Source organism: Geotrypetes seraphini, chromosome 12 (assembly GCF_902459505.1).
Source record: "Geotrypetes seraphini chromosome 12, aGeoSer1.1, whole genome shotgun sequence".
NCBI lineage: Eukaryota > Metazoa > Chordata > Amphibia > Gymnophiona > Dermophiidae > Geotrypetes > Geotrypetes seraphini.
The window spans coordinates 9,378,489-9,398,615 of NC_047095.1; the positions used below are offsets into that span (position 1 = coordinate 9,378,489).

Here is a 20,127-nt window from a genome sequence, read left to right on the forward strand (position 1 = left end):
GGTAAAGTGGTTAGCATGTCTGGGTTTAAAAATGGTTTGAACAAGTTCCTGGAGGAAAAGGTTCATGACATGAGGGCAGCCACTGCCTGCTCTGGTGTTTTGGTAGCATAGAATGCTGCTAGTATTTGGGTTTCTGCCAGGTATTTGTGACTTGGATTGGCCACTGTTAGAAACAGAAGACAGGGCTAGATGGACCATTGTTTTGAACCAGTATGGATATTCATATGTTGTTCTGTTCTCTCTAGTAGCCTTCACTTTGAATGAACTTGGATGAATAGCTGAAAAGTATGCCCCTCCTCCCCCTGCACCTACTGAGGTGGGTCAAATAGATAATAAGGGTTTTAGCAAGCCAGTTTCCTGTTAGGAATTTAAGCTAAAAAAACATGAATGCATTTTGAAAATGTTTATGTTTATCATATTTGATATGCTAGACCGTCATTCCTGACATGCATAGTAAAGTGTTTGATGTGTGATGACCAACAGAGTGTGAGAAGGAAGAAAACTGAGAAAGAAATTAAAAATACCCATAGATATTTATTTCACACCTAAACACTAGAGCACTTTAGGCAAGTTACATAAAAACACGAGCAATCTTGTTTAATTATAACATATACAGACAGACAAATTAATTAAACAAATGATGAAAGGGAAACATGATGTTTGTGTTGAAGATTAAATTCTAAGTGTTAGCTTAGTTCAGAAAGAATTTTACTAGTGAGAGATGAAGTATCTCCTGGAAAAGTGCTGCTTGCCCTTTAAAACCAGCTTTTCCATTATTCTGTTAAAATTTTTATTGGCTTGCTAAGTGAAAAACGTTGCCTATTCATCTCAAACCATTAAAATAATAATAATTTCTCAGAACTGTCCCCATCAAAAGTAATAGAAGCCACATGTCTACCACTGTGCCTAAGACAGACCCCAATCAGAAACAGTACTATATTTGGGACTGAGGACGCATAGGGCTCAATTCTATATATGCCGTCTACAAAATTAGGTGCCGACTAGAGAGCGCTAAGCCCTTTTCTATAAAATGTAGGCATACCTCAAATTCTGGAGATCGATTTGGGATCAGGTTAATAATTTATTAGAAAATCCAGTGGCACTACCGTATGATACCATTTTATTTGGAACATCTATGAGGGCAAAAAGTCAAATTTCGGCAAAAAATAACAAACTTTTGTTTATAATGACGGGAGTTGCCATGCAGCTTATTTTAAAGACTTGGAAAAATTGGGATAGATTAAATTATTCATTCTGGTGGGAATCCCTATGTTATATCTTTAAAACGGAAAAGTTTATGGCCATTCAGAAGGATTATTATAAAAAAAAATTTATGGAAGTTTGGGAACCATTAACTAAATATTGTAAAGATTGATTTATTTGTATAAATTGGGGAAAACATGCACATCCTGGGAGGGGGGAGGGAGATATGTTTTGGCATTTTTTAAGAAATATAGAACATAAGAACATAAGAACTGCCATCTCCGGATCAGACCTTCGGTCCATCAAGTCCGGCGATCCGCACACGCGGAGGCCCTGCCAGGTGTACACCTGGCGTAATTTATAGTCCCTTACTCATATAGAGAAAAATGCCACTTAACATGATATATCCACTGTGTAGGAAACTTAGAGGAGGGCCTCAGATTCGGAGCATACGCGTAGTCCTATCACAGACTCAACTGTCAGCGTATTTCAATAGCTCCATGCTCCAGTCATAGGCCCATACCCTAATTAGATTTTTGAAACTTTTTAATAAATAGACCTTAAGTGTAGTGACTAGAATTCAAAACTCTTAAAGGTGAAATTAAGATATTAAAACTCAGTCCTATTCACAGTGTATCCTTATATACTAGGCAGTTAAATCACTTATCTCAATCTGCTTTTTCTTATTTTTTCTTTTTTCTTTATTAGGCTTCCACGTCAAGTTCTTTATTTAGCCTATTTAGTAGCTACTAAATCGTCATTTTGAGCCAATCAGGGCCTTCGGCCCCTCCCACTGCATCACATGATGCACTTGGAGGGGGATGTCCTGTCACTTGCAGCATGTGCCTAATGTGCAACAGCTGTCAGAAAAGCAAACAGGATGCAAGGAATTATTTAAAAAAGGATAGTTAACAAGACTATGAATGTTATAATGCCCCTGTATCACCCCATGATGCGACCTCATCTAGAGTATTGCATTCAATTCTGTTCTCCTTATTTCAAGAAAGATATAGCGGCACTAGAAAAGATTCAAAGAAGAGCGACCAAGATGTTAAAGGGGATAGAACTCCTCTCGTAAAAGGAAAGACTAAAAAGGTTAAGGCTCTTCAGCTTGGAAAAGAGACAGATAAGGGGAGATACGATTGAAGTCTACAAAATCCTGAGTGGAGTAGAACAGGTACAAGTGGATCGATTTTTCACTCCATCAAAAATTACAAAGACTAGGGACACTCGATGAAGTTACAGGGAAATACTTTTAAAACCAATAGGAGGAACTTTTTTTTCACTCACAGAATAGTTAAGCTCTGGAATGCATTGCCAAAGGTTTTGGTAAGAGCAGATAGCATAGCTGGTTTTAAGAAAGGTTTGGACAAGTTCCTGGAGGAAAAGTCCATAGTCTGTTTTTGAGAAAGACATGGGGGAAGCCACTGCTTGTCCTGGATCGGTAGCATGGGATGTCGCTTGGGTTTTGGCCAGGGAACTAGATTGTCCACCGTGAAAACGGGCTACTGGGCTTGATAGACCATTGGTCTGACCCAGTAAGGCTATTCTTACGTTCTTATGAGCTAACCCTTAATTCTGCCAGTTTGTGGATGTTTGGATCTAGTGCATCATAACATCAATATTTATCTAAGAATTTTGCAGATTTTTGCATATGATTGAATGGGTTATCCCCACTGACCTCATGGACAACTGGGCCAGCCACCTCAGGTGTGAAAATGGGTTAACCCACCTGTCTGTAAGACCGTCCAAATATTAAATGCACAGCAGACTGAGCAGCATAGAGGGCATTGATGACTAGTATTTTGTTTCCTCAGAATATATCTTAACAAATTGGGAGAAATATAAATTAACTAAAAATAAATCCTAGAGTTTAATACTTAGAACTGTTATCAACCCAGGACCAAAAAAATATTATATAATAATATTACAGTTAGTTAATGTCTTCTTCTGTTTGTCTTGTTGAAACATGTTTAGAATTTCTTAAATATGTATGCGTGTGATTTTGCAAGCCGCATAGTTATTATGGAGGACTTGCCGTACAGTGAGAGATTGGAGAAACTGGGCCACTTCTCCCTTGAAAAGAGGAGACTGAGAGGGGACTTGATTGAAATATTCAAAATAATGAAGGGAATAGGCTTAGTAGATAAAGACAGACTGTTCACCTTCTCCAAGGTAGGGAGAACGAGTGGGCACTCTTTAAAGTTGAAAGGGGATAGATTCCGTACAAACGTAAGGACGTTCTTCTTCACCCAGAGAGTGGTGGAGAGCTGGAACGCTCTTCCGGAGTCTGTTGTAGGGGAAAACACCCTCCAGGGTTTCAAGACTAAGCTGGACAAATTCCTGCTAAACTGGGACGTACGCAGGTGAGGCTGGACTCATTTAGAGCACTGGTCTTTGACCTGGGGGCCGCTGCGTGAGCGGACTGCCGGGCAGGATGGACCACTGGTCTGAACCAGCAGCGGCAATTCTTATGTTCTTAGGCCGTATATAAATTTTTAAATAAATGTTGACATAAAAAAAACACAAAACTGTTTTCTAGTCATAAAAAGCTTAACTGTACTCAAAATGTAAAATATTTGTGAAAGTAAAATGTGCTCAGACAACCAAAAATGACTACATAGCAGGGACATGCTCATCATTCTCCATTACCTCATATTACATGTAAGTTTAAATCAGTCCCAATGATATCCCAAAAACCCATGCGAACTGAAAACCAAAACGGACCTGTACCCGATTAAAATGTACTCAATCCAAGGGTCATGTATCTAGCTTTAACTGCTATTTCTCCATTACAACCTCAATGTGAAAAATTGTCCACATCCATTCCTAGACTCCCGAAGAGCTGGATCTTTCCTCAATACCAAACATTTTGTATTTTTGAAATCAATAAATACATATGAGAGATTTATTGGTCCTGGATTGATAGTGATCCCTAAAATACTCGTATATACCAAATATCTATTTTTAGAATAGCTCCTCTTCAGGTTTTTAACTCCTTTCATTCTCCAGAGGTCAAAACAATTTGGGGATATCGGCTCACATGAAGGTCATTGACAGATTCATATTTCTTTATTTAATTTCTAATCTGCCTTAGCCATTACCATTGTTCAAGGTGGATTACGATTTCACATACATAAACAAATCCACAAAGAGCCACAACAACCTCCAGCCACCACCTCTAACTAGCCAAGGATTCATTTTATGCAATATGTGCGACCTATTTACTAATAATGCGTGTTAACAACATTAGTGCATGCTAATATGGTAATACATTTTAGTACATCAAGTCCCAAAAGCCTAAAAGCCTATCAAACAGAAAATATTTAACTTGTTTCCAAATATACATAATCCTCTTCCAACTTCAACAACTCACAGAACAAATTCCACATCACAGGGCCAGCAGATTGAAAAGTGGTTATTTGACTAGGCCCTGATTCTATTAAAGACGCCTAAAATTAAGTGCCTAGATTGGTACACCTAGCCAAACTAGGTGCCTAACTAGGTGGAACAATCTGACCTCCCCTCTTCGGAACCTGAGTGCTCTCCAACCCTTCCGTAAACATCTGAAAACCTGGCTTTTCTCAAAAATCTAACACTCCCTCCTCATCTGACATCCTAGCCCTCTAACATTCTTCTTTCCTCCGATCTTCATCTAGCCCTTTCCCTGGAGTTCTTTCTCATTACAATTCCTGTAAACCGTGCCGAGCTCCACGACCGTGGAGATGGTGCAGTATACAAACCTAAGGTTTAGTTTAGTTTAGTTTAATTATTTTAAAAGCTTAATTGCACTTTATAATTGGCTTCACTTAAAATTAATTGGTTAGTAGGTACCTACAACTTTCGGGTAGGCGCCTACCAGAAAGTAGCATGGTTAGGGATGGATTATGGGCAGATCGTGGGTGTGTTTTGTGTGTAGGCACCTAAAGTGGACTTAGGTGCCGGTATTTAGGCCAAGAAAACCCTGGTACGAAAACTCAGGTACAAAATAAGGGTACACCTAAGGTTCAGGCACCTTCCAGCGCCCAAGTCCAATTTAGGCGCTGCTAGGCACGATTCTATAAACAGTGCTTAACTGAAGATTGACAGGCATTATGGCCCAAATTCTGTAACCAGCGTCTAAAGTTAGGCGCCTATTTTGGAGGCGCCTATCTAAATTGAACAACAAGCTCAATTAAGTTTTTTAATCAGCACTGATTGAAACATGGGCGCCTATCAAGAAAGCGTGATTCTGTAACAAGGCGCCTCTAAAAATTTAGGCGGCCTTCAAAAAAATAGGCGCTATGCATGTTCGGCGTGGGCGTGGCTACGTGTTAAGCACCTTCTTACAGAATCACTGCTCTTAAGCATGCTAAGCGCTCTCATGGGCGCCTAACTTTTAGTTGTGCCTAGAGCTGGCCTATTTAATGGGCACCTCAAAAATAGGCGCCACTCAGCGTGATTCACTAAACAGCACCCAATTTTACTTGAATCACGCTGAACAGTGTCTATATCGGCGCTTAGCTTTTGGGCGCTTCTTATAGAATTTTCCCTTATGTGCCACGTTCCTTGGTATCTATGTCTCAGGCGCTATTTATGGAATTGGGACCTTTCAGTCCTAGTATGGCACACAAATTCTTTCCACCGGAAGGGAATACCAGTGAGGGCATCTCCTTTAAGTGATTTGACCTATCATCTTGAAAATCTTAAATATAAGGGAGCAAAGCATAAACTTACATAAGAACATAAGAAATGGCATCGCCTGATCAGACTCTATGTCCATCCAGTCCGGCAACCCGCACCCGCGAAGGCCAAGCCAGGTGTTCCCTGCTGAGAAACCTTGTTTACTCGTATCCCCCAATGTGATTTGCAAGAAGGTGTGCATCCAACTTGCTCTTGAATCCCAGAATGTTGGTCTCCATCACGACCTCCGCTCCACAGTAAGCCAGCGCAAAGCCTTCAGTTCTGAAAGCGTTTTCACCCACCTACTGGGCCACGTTCTAAACCATTTACAGACGCCAAATTACAGGGACGCCCAGATATGATCCGTGAATCTCTCTCCCCACCCCGACTCCAAAACTTGCACCACTGTTCAATAATCGAATAGATCCACATAATCTTTCAACCTCATCAACTTCATTTATAATTCCTCTTATAAACTTTTTTTTTTCCCTCTGCGTTTGCTGTTCTGTTGCCTTTTTTTACCTCTGACAGCAAGATTTGAACTTGGAATGCATATGCACACACACTTACAGGAATTACTGCACATATGCAGGATAACGGATAGAAAAGGCATTGAAGGGAATATTGAAGGCAGCACGCTTCTTAATATTCAAGGTGCTAGAAATCCTCAGTAGAGCAAATTCTCCTTAATGAAGTCCAGTTCACATTGACGGTCATTACAGAAAAGTGCAGATTCTTATCAGTGAGCTTGGGGCAGAAGAGTGGAAGATGCTCTAGAATCAGACACAAGTCGAACTAAGCGACAGACATTCTTGACAAGAAGCAGCCAATTATAACTTAAATTTTTGGCACTTAACCAGTTGTGATTAATAGCTTTCCATTACATTACAGTCATATTATTAATGTATTAAAAATGTCAAGCTTTGGCAAGAAAGAAGATGGCATAGCTCAGTTAGTCTGCAGAATCTCCTTTTAATGAGTTCCCGTTGACACACCGAGAAATATTGACCAAAGTGCATTAAAGATCGTATGTTAAGGGTCATCAAAAGCTTTCAGAATTCACCTAGGCTCTTTGTCTTGAGTAGATTACGACTGTGGTGCCATTCTTTGCATGCCTTCTATTTAAGTAGTGACCCTGATATACTAAAGATATTTTCCTACTTTGTGCCAAAGGGGAAAAGGCTTAGCATAAAGGCTCCAACATCTTAAAAAAAAAAACCCTTAGATCAGGGATCTCAAAGTCCCTCCTTGAGGGCCGCAATCCAGTCGGGTTTTCAGGATTTCCCCAATGAATATGCATTGAAAGCAGTGCAAGCACATAGATCTCATGCATATTCAGTGGGGAAATCCTGAAAACCCGACTGGATTGCGGCCCTCAAGGAGGGACTTTGAGACCTCTGTATTAGATCTATATCCAATCCAATTCTTTAGCTTTATATACTGATTCATCCCTCAGAGGGCTAGACTCGGTTTACAAATATTAAAATCAAAACAAAGAAAGGATCATGGAATGTTCAGCCATAGCACCAAAGGTCTTTTTTAAATGCCTACCATGGTATTTAAAAATATATATGCATTCAGCACTGTCAATGAGCAGGCCTGCTCCAGGACCCTTCATTCTACTTCCGGGGGAAGGCCTGCTCTTTGATGCTGCACGGCGCCTACCTGAACAGTTAAAAGTATAGCTCCAGGAGGAGGAGGGTGGGGGGAGTCGGGAACTGGTGAAAGGCTGTGTTGTAGGATTCTGTTGGCCAGGGCGGAGACCCTGGGCCCTCCTCCCTAAACAAAACAGCATTTCACTGTCTATGCCTATAGTAGAGTTGCTTCAAATAAGACAATAAAAGTCCCATTTTACACCTAATATAGAATTCAGAACCGAGACATCCAGGTTGGTATATGCTCCATTCTGGCAGGATTTTGTAAAAGGATCTGTGGACACAGTGCAGGCATGGCCTGGTGGTTAGAGCAGCTGCCTCGGCACCCTGAGGTTGCGAGTTCGATTCCCACTGCAGCTCTGGGCAAGTCATAGAAACATAGAAGATGACAGCAGAAAAGGGCTACAGCCCATCAAGTCTGCCCACTCTGCTTACCCACCCCCTGTCTATGCCCTAATGACCCAATTTCCTTATCTTGAAAGTCTGGCACGCTGTCTGCCTCGATCACCTGCACTGGAAGCTTGTCCCAATGATCAACCACTCTCTCTGTGAAGAAATACTTTCTGGTGTCGCCATGAAATTTTCCACCCCTGAGTTTGAGCGGGTGCCCTCTTGTGGCCGAGGGTCCCTTGAGAAAGAAAATATCATCTTCCACTTCGACACGTCCCGTGAGGTACTTAAATGTTTCGATCATGTCTCCCCTCTCCCTACGTTCTTCGAGAGTGTAGGGCTGCAATTTGTTCAGTCTCTCTTCGTACGAGAGACCCTTGGGCCCCGAGATCATCCTTCATTGCCCCAGGTACAAAATAAGGACCTGTCTAAAATATGTAAACTGCTTTGATTGCAACCACACACAGAAAAAGTGGTATACAAGTCCCATCCACCTTACCCTTTTTCTAAAATACCTGCAAGAGCGCATGTGTGTGTGCTGCCTCAGCGCATGCAGGGGGAGCAGGCTTTTTACAAATATACTGTACACGCTGCAAAAATGAACAGCACAGACCCAGCAGCTTCCGTTCGGAGGTTATCAGCACTTACACGTGGCCATGGCAGTTACACAACTTCCACATGTGCAGTGCTGACCCTTCCACGTGTAGCAGCCCATTTTACAAACTGCCGCCAATTAAGCGGTGAGGCCACGATTTTAAGACGGGTTCATTTTTGGAGGCAAACATCAACTACACGGCATTTAAGGAGAATGACTCCCTTAATCTCGTATGTACAGGCCTGGCCAAAACAAGTATTTTTTTAAAAAATGATATGCGCCTTTGGGCGGGTGTAAAAGCCGACATGGAACTTATTCCCTAAACATATGTATTCCCTTTGTGAAACGGGGAATACACGTGCGGCACTGACCAAACCCCGCTCCTTTGAAATCTTTATGGAATGTGTATCTCACTAAATAAACAGCGGCTTTCTGAAAATCGGTTGGGCCGTGTATGCAACACATACCTGCAGGGCCGGATTTAGATGAAAAGAGGCCCTAGGCTATTCCACTTATGAGGCCCTTTCACCTCCCATTTTTAAGTTTGTAAATTACATGAGAGATAATAAAATACATCATTACTGTGATATATATCAATATGTTAAATGAAACATGTTGTTACTGGTACTAACCTTTATAAAAAATGTGACACGGATCTTGAGGCCCTAGGCTGAAGTCTAGTTAGCCTATAGGAAAATCCGGCCCTGCATACCTGTAAGTGCCAGGGCATTTAAAGGGAATTTTCAGCAGCAGTACGTATGGTGCTGCTAAATATTCATGGAAAGGGATTAAGGGGATTTGTACATTTGGTAGCCACTCCTAAACCCAGTGAGGCATATTTTCAAAGCACTTATACTAACTAAGGGAGCTCAGAACGGTTTACATGAATTTATTCAGGCACTCAAGCATTTTTCCCTATCTGTCCCGGCAGGCTCACAATCTAACTAACGTACCTGGGGCAATGGGGGGATGCTTGATTCACTAAGCAAACCGATCGTGTACCTTTGAAACCCAATTTCCCTCCAACCCGATTCATTAACCTGTGTACCAATCCGATCCTGATCCATGAATGCAAAGCAGGAAGGATGCGATTCACAAAACTTCTTCTGGCACACCGACTGACTGGCCGATTAAAAAAACTAGCGACTGGTGGTGCTAAAACCCAGCTCTCTGCCCCGATTCTCCTACTCTGGCCGCCCTGCTTCCTGCTCTCTGCCCCAACTCTCCTGCCCCGCTTAGCCCCCCACTCGCCTACCCTTCCCCACAGTGCGAGTTCGTGGTTTTAACCCGCTTTAAACCACGGGCTTGTACTGCAGGGAAAGGCGGCAGAGAGCAGGTGAGTCGGGGCCTGTAAAAAAAAACCAAAAAACAGATAGCAAACATATGCGCAGACCATCTACAGGCAAAGTAGATGGTCTGTGCATGCGTCGGGATCACTACCTAGCGATCCGTGTCGGCGGATGGAGGCGTGTCTCTGATCGCCCCATTAGAATATTCTTGTTTGCAGAATCGATTGGTCCTGCCCGGATGGGACACGGATTGGTCACGATTGGGCAGGCTAGTGAATCCAGGAGCAGTGTGGGTGTGAACCCACAGCCCCAGGGTGCTGAGGCTGTAGCTTTAACCACTCCGCCACACCCTCAGTACTAAATAATCTCCACTGCCTAAAGATACTCTGCTGCCTGCAACAGCCACTCATAAAGATCTTCAGGTTCCAATAGATAGGCTGAATACATAACCATATCTGCTTAATAGGAGAAACTGATATTTTGCCACCGCTGCTGCTAATGTATTTTTGGGTTAGACATACTGCAACTGATAGCTTCGTTGACTAAACAAATGGCTGCAGACCTCATCATGACAACTATATCCAGGGACATATTTTGGCTCAGATCACACTAGAGCTGTTTATTTTCGTCATATTAATAGTCAGTGGCAACGCCAGAATGGCTCTGGACCTGCCCCTGCTCTCCATCCTCGACACAATAAAATTAAAACCTTCGAGAAGTGAATTCAACACGGTGAAATCAAAGCCAGCCTGTACTTCCGCGATGCCCCATTCCTTTACTCCAGCTCATCCATCCTGGCAGCAACTCCCGATCTTAAAACCATTTCCTATCTGCCACCAAGGCTGGTGTGCTCAATGACCCGTTGAGAACAAGCAATTTTAAGTGGGACTTTTCACACAGAAAGAAGATGGAGAGCACCTTAAAAGTGAGCCCAGAGCAAGAAAAGCACTTATAAAAATGGCTGCAATAACATCCTCTAATCAACCTATACCTGAAGCACGAAAATATAGGAACCTTATGGCTCAGTATTCCAGGCTGTTACCAGTTTTGTGTAGCAAACCAACCATTGAACATTTATACTCCTCTCTGCTATAAAACTGATGTAAAGCGCTGTTAAGCATTATGTATAGTACAGGGGAATGAGTATTACCTGACTGAATGAAAAGTGGGCTGAAAATGGCCTGGCATCGACGGTGTATTTTAATATGCCCTCGTGGTTTTAACCCGCTTTAAACCACGGACTTGCACTGCTGGGAAGGGCGGCAGAGAGCAAATGAGTCGGGGCCAGTAAAAAAAACAAAAAACCCATGAGATATCTACCCTATATGCAAGCAAGAAAGCTCATGATTCATTTCCCAGTTCTGTACTAATTAGAATGGCAATAGGTTTTCAAGAATGTCTCACAAATCACAGTATGTTTCATCAATAACACATTTAAAATAGCTTTAGTACTTCTTCAATGTAAATGTCTTATTAATATGAAGATGCCTGTAGCCCCGAGAGCCTGCCACCTGTCCACATGTGACACCCGTAGATCAGAAGTGATGTGGCCACTGCTGGCTACAAAGACGTCCACCACCCATTTCTACTGGATTTTTCTTCAGAGACCATCAGTGGCCTTTCATCTAGGCAGGGCCGTGCATTTGGTCCCGGGCAAAAATGTTTGCCCACCCCTAGGGCTCCTTTTGCTAAGCTGCGATAGCGGTTTTAGCGCGCGCTTATTGTGCGCTGAATTTGCCGCACGCACTAGACCCTAATGCCAGCATTGAGCTGGCGTTAGTTCTAGCCGCGTAGCGGGGGGGTTTAGTGTGCGCTAAAATTCTACATGCGCTAAAAACGCTATCAAAGCTTAGTAAAAGGAGCCCCTAGTGTTTATGGAATGGCCTCCCAGTACAGCCGGTGGAGGCAAAAAATACTCAAAGAATTTAAGAAAGCCTGGGATGGGCACAGAAATCCCTAGTGGGGAAAAAAGTGAAGGGAAATTCACAGATTAATTGAGAGCTACGCCGTGAATGAAACAGGTAATTTGCTATCATGTTCTATAACAGTGGTAGGAATCAGGCAGGGAGGTTGCAGCACTTATTTAAATAGATTTATGCCGGCACGTTGTTATGCCCCTGAGCAGTTCACAAAAACACATTGATATTTATAAACAAATATGGTATATTAACAGATAAAAATTAAAAAAGTCAAAGAGCAGAAGAAAAAGCCAATGCAAAGGAGCCTTCACTACGTTATGAAAATGCAAATAAAATCACATTCCTGATGAATCAAGAGAGGGAGAGCATTCCCATAAAAAAAGCTATGAACAGGCACAAGTTGAGACACCATTCCCATTCTATGTATTTCAAAAACCAAAGAGATCCTGAGAAGGAGGAATGCAAAGCTCAAACAGGGAAATATCTCTCCAATAGCTTTTCAAGACCAAAGACCACAACAATCTTATGAAGAATTAACAAATTTTAAAAAGACATTTAAATTGAATATATAATTCAATGGGTAACCAGTAAAAAAAAAGAGAGATTAAAATTGCAAACAAATTTCTTAAGAGCAAAAGAGGAGTACAGTATTATAAAGAGCCAATAAAGGAATGTTGATCTGGTAATCCTACAGGCCATGGAACAGACAGGATAACACCAGTAGCCTATAAGTTACCAGAAACCAAATAAACAGATTGCTGGCGGCAAGGCAATTGGGAAATTATATGGCCAAATGTTTGGACAACGGCTTCACTAAGGTTTGGCAGATGTGTGAATCACTGTGGGGCTTGCTGAAAAGGAAGGAGGACTGAATGTTGGATTAAAAGATTAAATTGCAGAGCCTCTTCTTTCCAAAATGGCAGAGAACCAAAGAAAAATAATAATTAAAAAAGCCTTTGATTTGGATAAGAAGCAATATCCTACAAAAAGCCATGCCTTGCTAATGGAAACTGAGAAATATCCTTCAAGTAGGATGGGAAAAACTGTATACAAATGGATGGTCTTTTTCTGCCCTCGCTGTCTGCTTCTCCTTATAAATATCTGCGCTTGCGTGCACACACACACAAATTTTAAACGTTGGATGCTTCAAAAAGTTATCCAAATACACAGAGTGGACCTATGTGTTATTGGGCATATCCCTTTAGATTTAATTTATTGTAGAATATTACTATTAGAGAATGACACGGTGACAAAATTCATTACCGTTCCCGTCCCCGCGGATAACCGCGGGAAATAATCCCATGTCATTTTCTAGTGTCTATTTCAACCTCGGTCCTTCTACACCAGCATTCTTCAAAGCAAAGCTTGCGGGCCAGTGGTTGTGGCCATTCATACTCTGATTCTTATGTGAGCCAAGGATAATAAAGCCATTGTGACATCACTGATGTGATTGGCTCTTAGGCACTGGTGGAATGAGGCATTATGACATCACAATATCTGCTCTGGATACCAGAGACTGCCATTCTGTAGTGTCTATCAACTTCAATCCTTCTACACCAGCATTCTTCAAAGCAAAGCTTGCAGGGCAGTGGTTGTAGCCATTCATACTCTGATTCTTCCCTCTCTCCTTAAAGAATGACATGAAGATGGTTTCCCGCGGTTATCCGCAGGGACGGGAACGGTGATGAATTTGTCACCGTGTCATTCTCTAATTAACAATTGCTCTCGTTTCAACTTAATTTTTTTCAAATGCTTGATCACGTCACCCATCATTTTCCAAAGCCTGTGAAAATTTGGCAAACAAGCACACTGCAGCAGGACAAAGTCTGCTGGAAAACGAAAAATAAAACTAAAAAGCTGTATGCAAACTAATTTCAGATTAAGTCATTAAGGCAATGGTTCTCAGCCCTGTCATGGGGGGACCCCAGCCAGTCGGGTTTTCAAGATATCCCTAATGAACATGCATGAGAGAGATTTGCATATAATGGAAGTGGCAGGCATGCAAATCTCTCTCATGCATATTCATTAGGGATATCTTGAAAACCCGACCGGCTGGGGATCCCCCAGGACAGGGTTGAGAACCACTGCATTAAGGGATTCTTTCCAAACAGTTACGCCATTGTGTAGGCCAGTGTTTTCTAATCCTGTCTTGGAGGCAACCCCTAACTACTTGGGGTTTCAGGTTATCCACAATGAATATGCATTAGAGATCAGAATATACAATTTATCTCATGTATATTCATTGCAGACATCCTGAAAATATGACTAATTAGTTAGCAAGAGGCAGTTAATCGAATAGAATAAACATAAACTCCTAACACCATGGTGGTGTATAATGCCTAAAAGACATCAAGGCAAGCCTCCCAGGTCAGGGTTTGGAAACACTTAGCTAAACTGGCTGTTTTCTGACTGACTCAGGCATTTCTCAAGTAAATAACTACAAAGATTCTTCATGAACACATATTTGATTAGAATAAATCTACAGGCAAAATCTGTACTGAATTCATTTAGTGCACTTGTTAGTTATGTTGGATCACTATTTTCCAAAATTTTAACACAATATGACTGTGCATTATAGTCTCAACTTTTAGAATAGTGGAAGTAATCACATATTCACATTGTACCTCATAACCTTAATATGTTAAACATCTGTCTTCACGATCCTCGGCAGGGCCACCAGACACTCTAATATCTTTCACAGTGCTTGGCTTTAAGCTCCAAATCGTCATCGGATCGTCCCCTTAAATTTGCATTTTTCTTTTGCTTTAACTGAATGTGTACTAAAAGTACTTAGCTGTGTGGTGGTACTTCATATGGGGGAGATTCTAATAAGTTAAAGCAAAAGAAAAATGCAAATTTAAGGGGACGATTTGGAGCTTAAAGCCAAGCACTGTGAAAGATATTTGAGTGCCTGGTGGCCCTGCTGAGGATCGTGAAGATAGATGTTTAACATATTAAGATTATGAGGTGCGATATGACTATGTGATTACTTCCACTATTCTAAAAGTTGAGTTTCTAATAATAGCACTTGCATAGAGGTTTGAAAGATTTGCCACGGGTGAACAACACGTGCATTACAGAGTGCCATACAGAGTGTACCAACTGCATGCCAGATGCCACAATCCCCTATTCCCACATCATTTTTCCAACGAATGTCTGCAATAAGAACTTTGACATGATCAAATATATTAGCATCCATATTTAAGACCCTTATTTTCAGGGTCTGGAATTTTAAAAGACATTCTAATTCTGCAAAAAATAAAATTAAACAACTTGCGATACTTGTCTAGCTTTGCATAAAAGCAGTCAAAATACTTTATAGTATATCAGCTCTTAATATCACACAGGCTTTGGTTTGAAATGTTATGTTACAGCTGAAAAAGGGATCTATATAAGGTCAAAAGATCATGCACTGAGCATTGTGATAAAGGAAAAAAACTATTAAGAGAGTCTTTTTCAATAAAGATTGTTTTTTTCCAGAAAAGGCAAAATCTTTTGTGAAAACTAAAGATGGTTCCAGTTCAGAAATATCTCATCCAGTGCAGTTAGAGTGAGACCATGCATTAAACATACAGAAAACAAATAGGGGCAATTAAGAAGCCCTTATGGTACACATGGAAAATAGTTTTAGAACTTTTTTTAATTGGGAGGGGGGAGGAATCATTTTCAGACTCATTTCCTGATTTCCAGATCTTTTTCTATTTGTTTTAAACTTTCTTGTTGACAATGTTTCAAACATGCTTTAGAATTAGTTAATGCATAAGTTAATGCATAACATTTAACTTGATGCATGTCAATTTGTAGCTTGGTATATTCTAAATCAATACCGTGTGCACTAATATTTTTTTATGAATGCTAATGAATGCACACCCTAAGCAAAGCAAATAGGTAATCCTCGTAAAGAGATAACAGAGGGATCAGATGTTTTAGAAATATATCACAACAGAGGATATGCCAATTCTGATCATAGCAGGTGGGGCATGGTATACCTTCCCCTTGTTTAAAATAAGCTAGAAATCAGTTAATGTCCCTCTCCAAATCTAAATAAGGTTTCAAGGTTTTATTAAAATTTGATTTAATCGCTTATCTAATTTCTAAGCGAGTTTACAATATTAAAAAAAGAGCATGAACATAATAAAAATGCTATTAACAATACCATCAATACTTACAAAAAGAAAGCAATTACAAAGAAACATCAACTAATAATTCTTAAACCCAGGATACAAAACTTATTGGCACGCAGGGATTAACAATATTTTAGACCACCAGATTTCTCATTTTTAAAACCCAAACATCAGGTCTGAGGATACTCAATTATAACACTGCCGGCCCCGAAACCCACCTACCTGAATCTTCTCAGTCATGGCCTCAGCCTCAGTTTAAGGTCTCATGCTTCTATTTTGCTGTGTGTCTTGTCCTGTTCTGTCTGTCAGGCGCTGCCCATTTTGTGTGCAATACTGCTTATACCTGATATGCTATCTTGTATGATAATCAAACTATTCAAATGCAAACTGATAAGTAGGATAGATTATAGCACAGCTCAAACGGATAGACAAATAAATTAGTCTTCAGGAACCCTCAGAATACCAGCCAGGTAGAGTAACCATAGCTGGGGCAATCTTCATCGATTCCACTTATTTTCTTTATAATTCTTTTTGTGCAAACATGTTTTTATATATTTCTTTTTTTATGCAATAAGTATAGCTTAAAGGCTTATGGCTGATATGCACGTGATAAATAAAATACAAGGGTGCCTTGACTTTCTACCTCCACTGAATGATTTGCATCAAGTCATCTTGTGCATACTATGCCCATATTGGGTAAGGAGTAAAAAAAAATCCATTGATACAGCAGCCTGGCTTTACTGTAAATGGGATCTGATTCTTCATACTTTATAATGTCTCGTGTCAAATTCCATTCATGCTATTGAAAAGGGTTATGTATGAACTGACTCAAAAATTAAATGCACATTTTCTCATTCTACAATGACATGAACTAATGTAAGCATTTACTGGTTCTTAAAAAAAAAAAAAAAAAAAAAAAGCCCAGCTGGTGATATAACATCCAGCTTACATAACAAAGCTGCAGACAGAGACAAATTCTCCTTTCATTACTAACTGTGTGACCTTCAATCAGTCACTCCATTCTTCCTTTACTTAAAATTAGACTATTAAAAAAAAAACCTCTATGAAGCAATGAGCTTGTGAATAGGTGAGTTACCTTGAGGGGCTCAGTACACTTACTTTATCCAAAATCAGCACTCACAAGCTCTAAGTTATAAGGAGGCACGAATCCCTCAATGAGGCTCACAGCTTCTAGACAATATGGATTCTTGAAGGTACAAAAGCCAGGCCTCTTCTGTAAAAGTAAGCAGACAGGTTCATTATCCGTCTGATAAACAGTTTATATACCGCAGGACCGTTAAGTTCTATGCGGTTTACAAAGATTAAAAGATGCTACAAATTGAGTAGAATTAGCAAAGTTATGGCTACCCGGTTCCATTTTAAGCTGTTTTATTTTATTTTTTTTGTGGAGGAAGGGGTTTGAAGGTCGTTTCCAGGTGAAAAGTGACTCTATACTGACTCACCAAACTTTAATTCTTGTTGATGCTCAAATGGGCTTTTAAAATTTACACAGTTGCGGCAATAGATAAATATAGGCTGTGAAGCAGTTTCTGGTTACAAGAAAGCCATCCCGCAGAAATGCAAAAACTTTAGAAAGGATCTTTCTTTGTTTTAATGAGTTTGAGCGATCGTGGTCTGCACCGCACATTCCATTGTGTTAATGATAGCTCATTAATTGTGATCCCGACTGCTTGGATCTTAGGAGTTGAACGAGTGCATTTCTTCTTTCTGGGTAGTTCTATATGTATCAGAGCTATACTGCACAATACAGTTCCTCCATTTTCAGGCATATGCTTATGCATGATCGCAGCAAAAAAAAAAAAAAAAAAGGTTTCAGATGAATTCCCATTTGCAGCATTTATCGTGTTGCTTCTAGTTGGATTTTTATCACTGTATTTTTATCATTGTACTTTTTTAATTGAATTTTCATGTTTTTATATGTCAGTGTATAATAAATTATCTCCACAACATCTGTATCCACAGTTTTTTTGTTTTTGCTTCTAGTTTCACCCCCAGAAATGCCCTTTGTCTGTCACTTCCAAGACAATGCCGCTTCTCGTTAAACAGAAAACAACTAATCACGATTAATTAGCTATTTCGTGGAGTTGGAGAAATGGTTGTATTTTACAGTTACTGAATCGTGTGAACGGAGTTCCCCATTTTGCTTCTGAAGGGGTGGAATTGAGAAATGTCAGAAGCTGAGGAATAGGTAAAGGCTGTTTATGAGAGAGAAATGAAAAATAAAGCAATGTCTTGCCAGGGATCTAGTGTGAATTGCATTCAGGGCTATATACAGTAATATGTCTGAGGCACTAAATTACTGAGCTCCACCTGTTCTAACAAAAGACCATTTAAAATCCCCGCTAGTACTTTTCCACCTTTGCACAAGGGCAAAGACCCATGTCAAAGAAAATAGATCCTTTAACGTGTAACCTAAACTACCAGCAGAGGGCGCAGCTCCGTCTACTAGTCAAGTTTCTCGGTTCGAAACAATTAATTTGTTTCCCGGGCCCAGTAAGACACTAATGTTTGGGCATGACATGTACTTTTGCATTTAAAAAATAATAATAATAATAATCATCTTCCACACAAATGCAGTTGTGTGTATATGATGCGCCTTGTCACATGAAACTATGCCGCTAAGCTGATCACATCAGTTTGAAATATCTCAGTCTTCAGGTTTCTTCAGCAATTCTATAGAATTGTGTTATTGCATAGAAAAAGTGATTAAAACAAAGGGACTCCCAGTCTGGCATGATAATCAGCCAAGTGGCTCAAACTAAAACATCAGCACTGTTCAAAACCAGCAATAGCTGGATGATAAAGTTAAATTTCCAACCTGGAGGTTCTATCAACAATCTGTCAATTTCCTGTCATTTAAAGAAGGGGGTGGGGGAGGGGGGGGGGGCTCGTGTCATCGCCGAAATAACATCTACAAAGGAAATCTGCGCTTACCGTGAAAATCCTTAATTGCTTCTCGTTAGCGGAGAGAGGGACGGGGGATGCAGGTCTGGACCTCTCATTTGCGCGGGATGCAGCCAGGAGTCCCCCAGAGGTTGTTCCTTTGCCTTTTTTTTTTTTCCTTCTGGCAGCCCCTAGAGTTCAGCCCACAGGCAGCCGCCCGCAAACTTGGGCGAATGCCAAAGAGTTGAGGCGAGAAAACGAGCAGAAAAGTCCCTCCTGTAAGGATTAGAGCCTCCAGGTAAAAGCCCTGTCGATCAAAACGTCGGCCATTCCTCGGGTGCTGGTCGGTCCCTTTCTTTCCAGCCAAGGATCGGTAAGTTTGGGACAGTCGATCAGCCGGGGGGGTGGGGGGGTTCCCCTTCTGCTCAGGCGACGCTGGGCTTTCCTGGCCAGATCTTTTCTCTTTCCACACCCACTTGTGGACTTCTTGGCACGCTCCCCTAGTCCGGACCCAGCCACTCCTCCCGCGAAACTTTTTACTCGGGCTGCGGGGCTCGGAGGCGCCTTCCCTTCCTCCCCGGCTGGGGACGCAACGGAAAGGCTGGCGCGGCTTGCTGCATTTTATTCGTCGCGGAAGACGCCGAGAGGGGCTCAGAAGGGACGTAAATCGGCGCGACGAGCGCCGGCGCCGAACAGAGCCTCGCGGGCGACGCTGGCCGCGCTGCCGCCGCGCGTTCCTCCGCTCAGGTCCAGAATGTCACTGTACATCGCGCGGACGGCGGCCAGACGGAGCGAAACGTACATCCCCCACCGGCTCTCGTGGGCTCCGGTCCTCCAGCGCACCCTCCTTCCTGCTGTTGGAGCTCCCGGTTCGGATCTGCGCGGGGGGGGGGGGGGAAGGAGCTTTTAACTTACGGAGCGGCAGATAAGGTTAAGAGGAAGGTGATGTGGAACATAAAAGCTCATGGGGATGGCAGCAGGTACGTTTCACTTAAAAGCAATCTTCTGCAACTGCCAGCAAGTAGAGGGATTGCAAACCTTATACTACCTCCGGACTCTGGCGCTCCGAGCGGTCCTAAAGCCCACAAGTGCTCAGGAGCGTTGGCTACTGCACTTCTGTATCGATCGCATGTGCCCGTGTCTCCTGATAGAAGTAATATCCCCTTTGCAATGTCTCCCCCCCTTACAGTTCTAAATTGCTTTAGCCCCTGTTTTAATGTAGAGACCCCCCCCCCCTTGCTCCTGGCTAGGATAAAGAACTGGTGTGAAAGTTAAGAAAAATCAGCATAGGGAATGACAAATCTGGAGCCCCAAATCCGGGCTGGAACGAGCATTGGCGGCAGCTTCTCTTTCCTGCTGTGAATGACACCCGATTCGATAGGAAAC

At 41.6% G+C, this 20,127-nt stretch overlaps 1 protein-coding gene and 1 long non-coding RNA gene across 4 annotated transcripts in view; one reads left to right on the plus strand and one right to left on the minus strand.

Annotated features, from left to right (window-relative positions):
- The window catches only part of NTNG1 (netrin G1), a 611,211-nt gene extending 591,297 nt beyond the window's left edge, over window positions 1-19,914 (minus strand). The window contains exon 1 of one of the 2 annotated variants that reach the window (XM_033916096.1): window positions 18,793-19,914. The gene's annotated coding sequence lies outside the window, so the exon portion shown is untranslated. The remainder of the gene's footprint in view (window positions 1-18,792) is intronic. The other variant, XM_033916098.1, reaches the window with a different exon arrangement.
- Window positions 19,625-20,127, plus strand: part of LOC117346477 — a 63,853-nt gene continuing 63,350 nt past the window's right edge. For both annotated transcript variants that reach the window (XR_004536600.1, XR_004536601.1), the window contains exon 1: window positions 19,625-19,721. This is a non-coding gene — a long non-coding RNA (uncharacterized LOC117346477). The remainder of the gene's footprint in view (window positions 19,722-20,127) is intronic.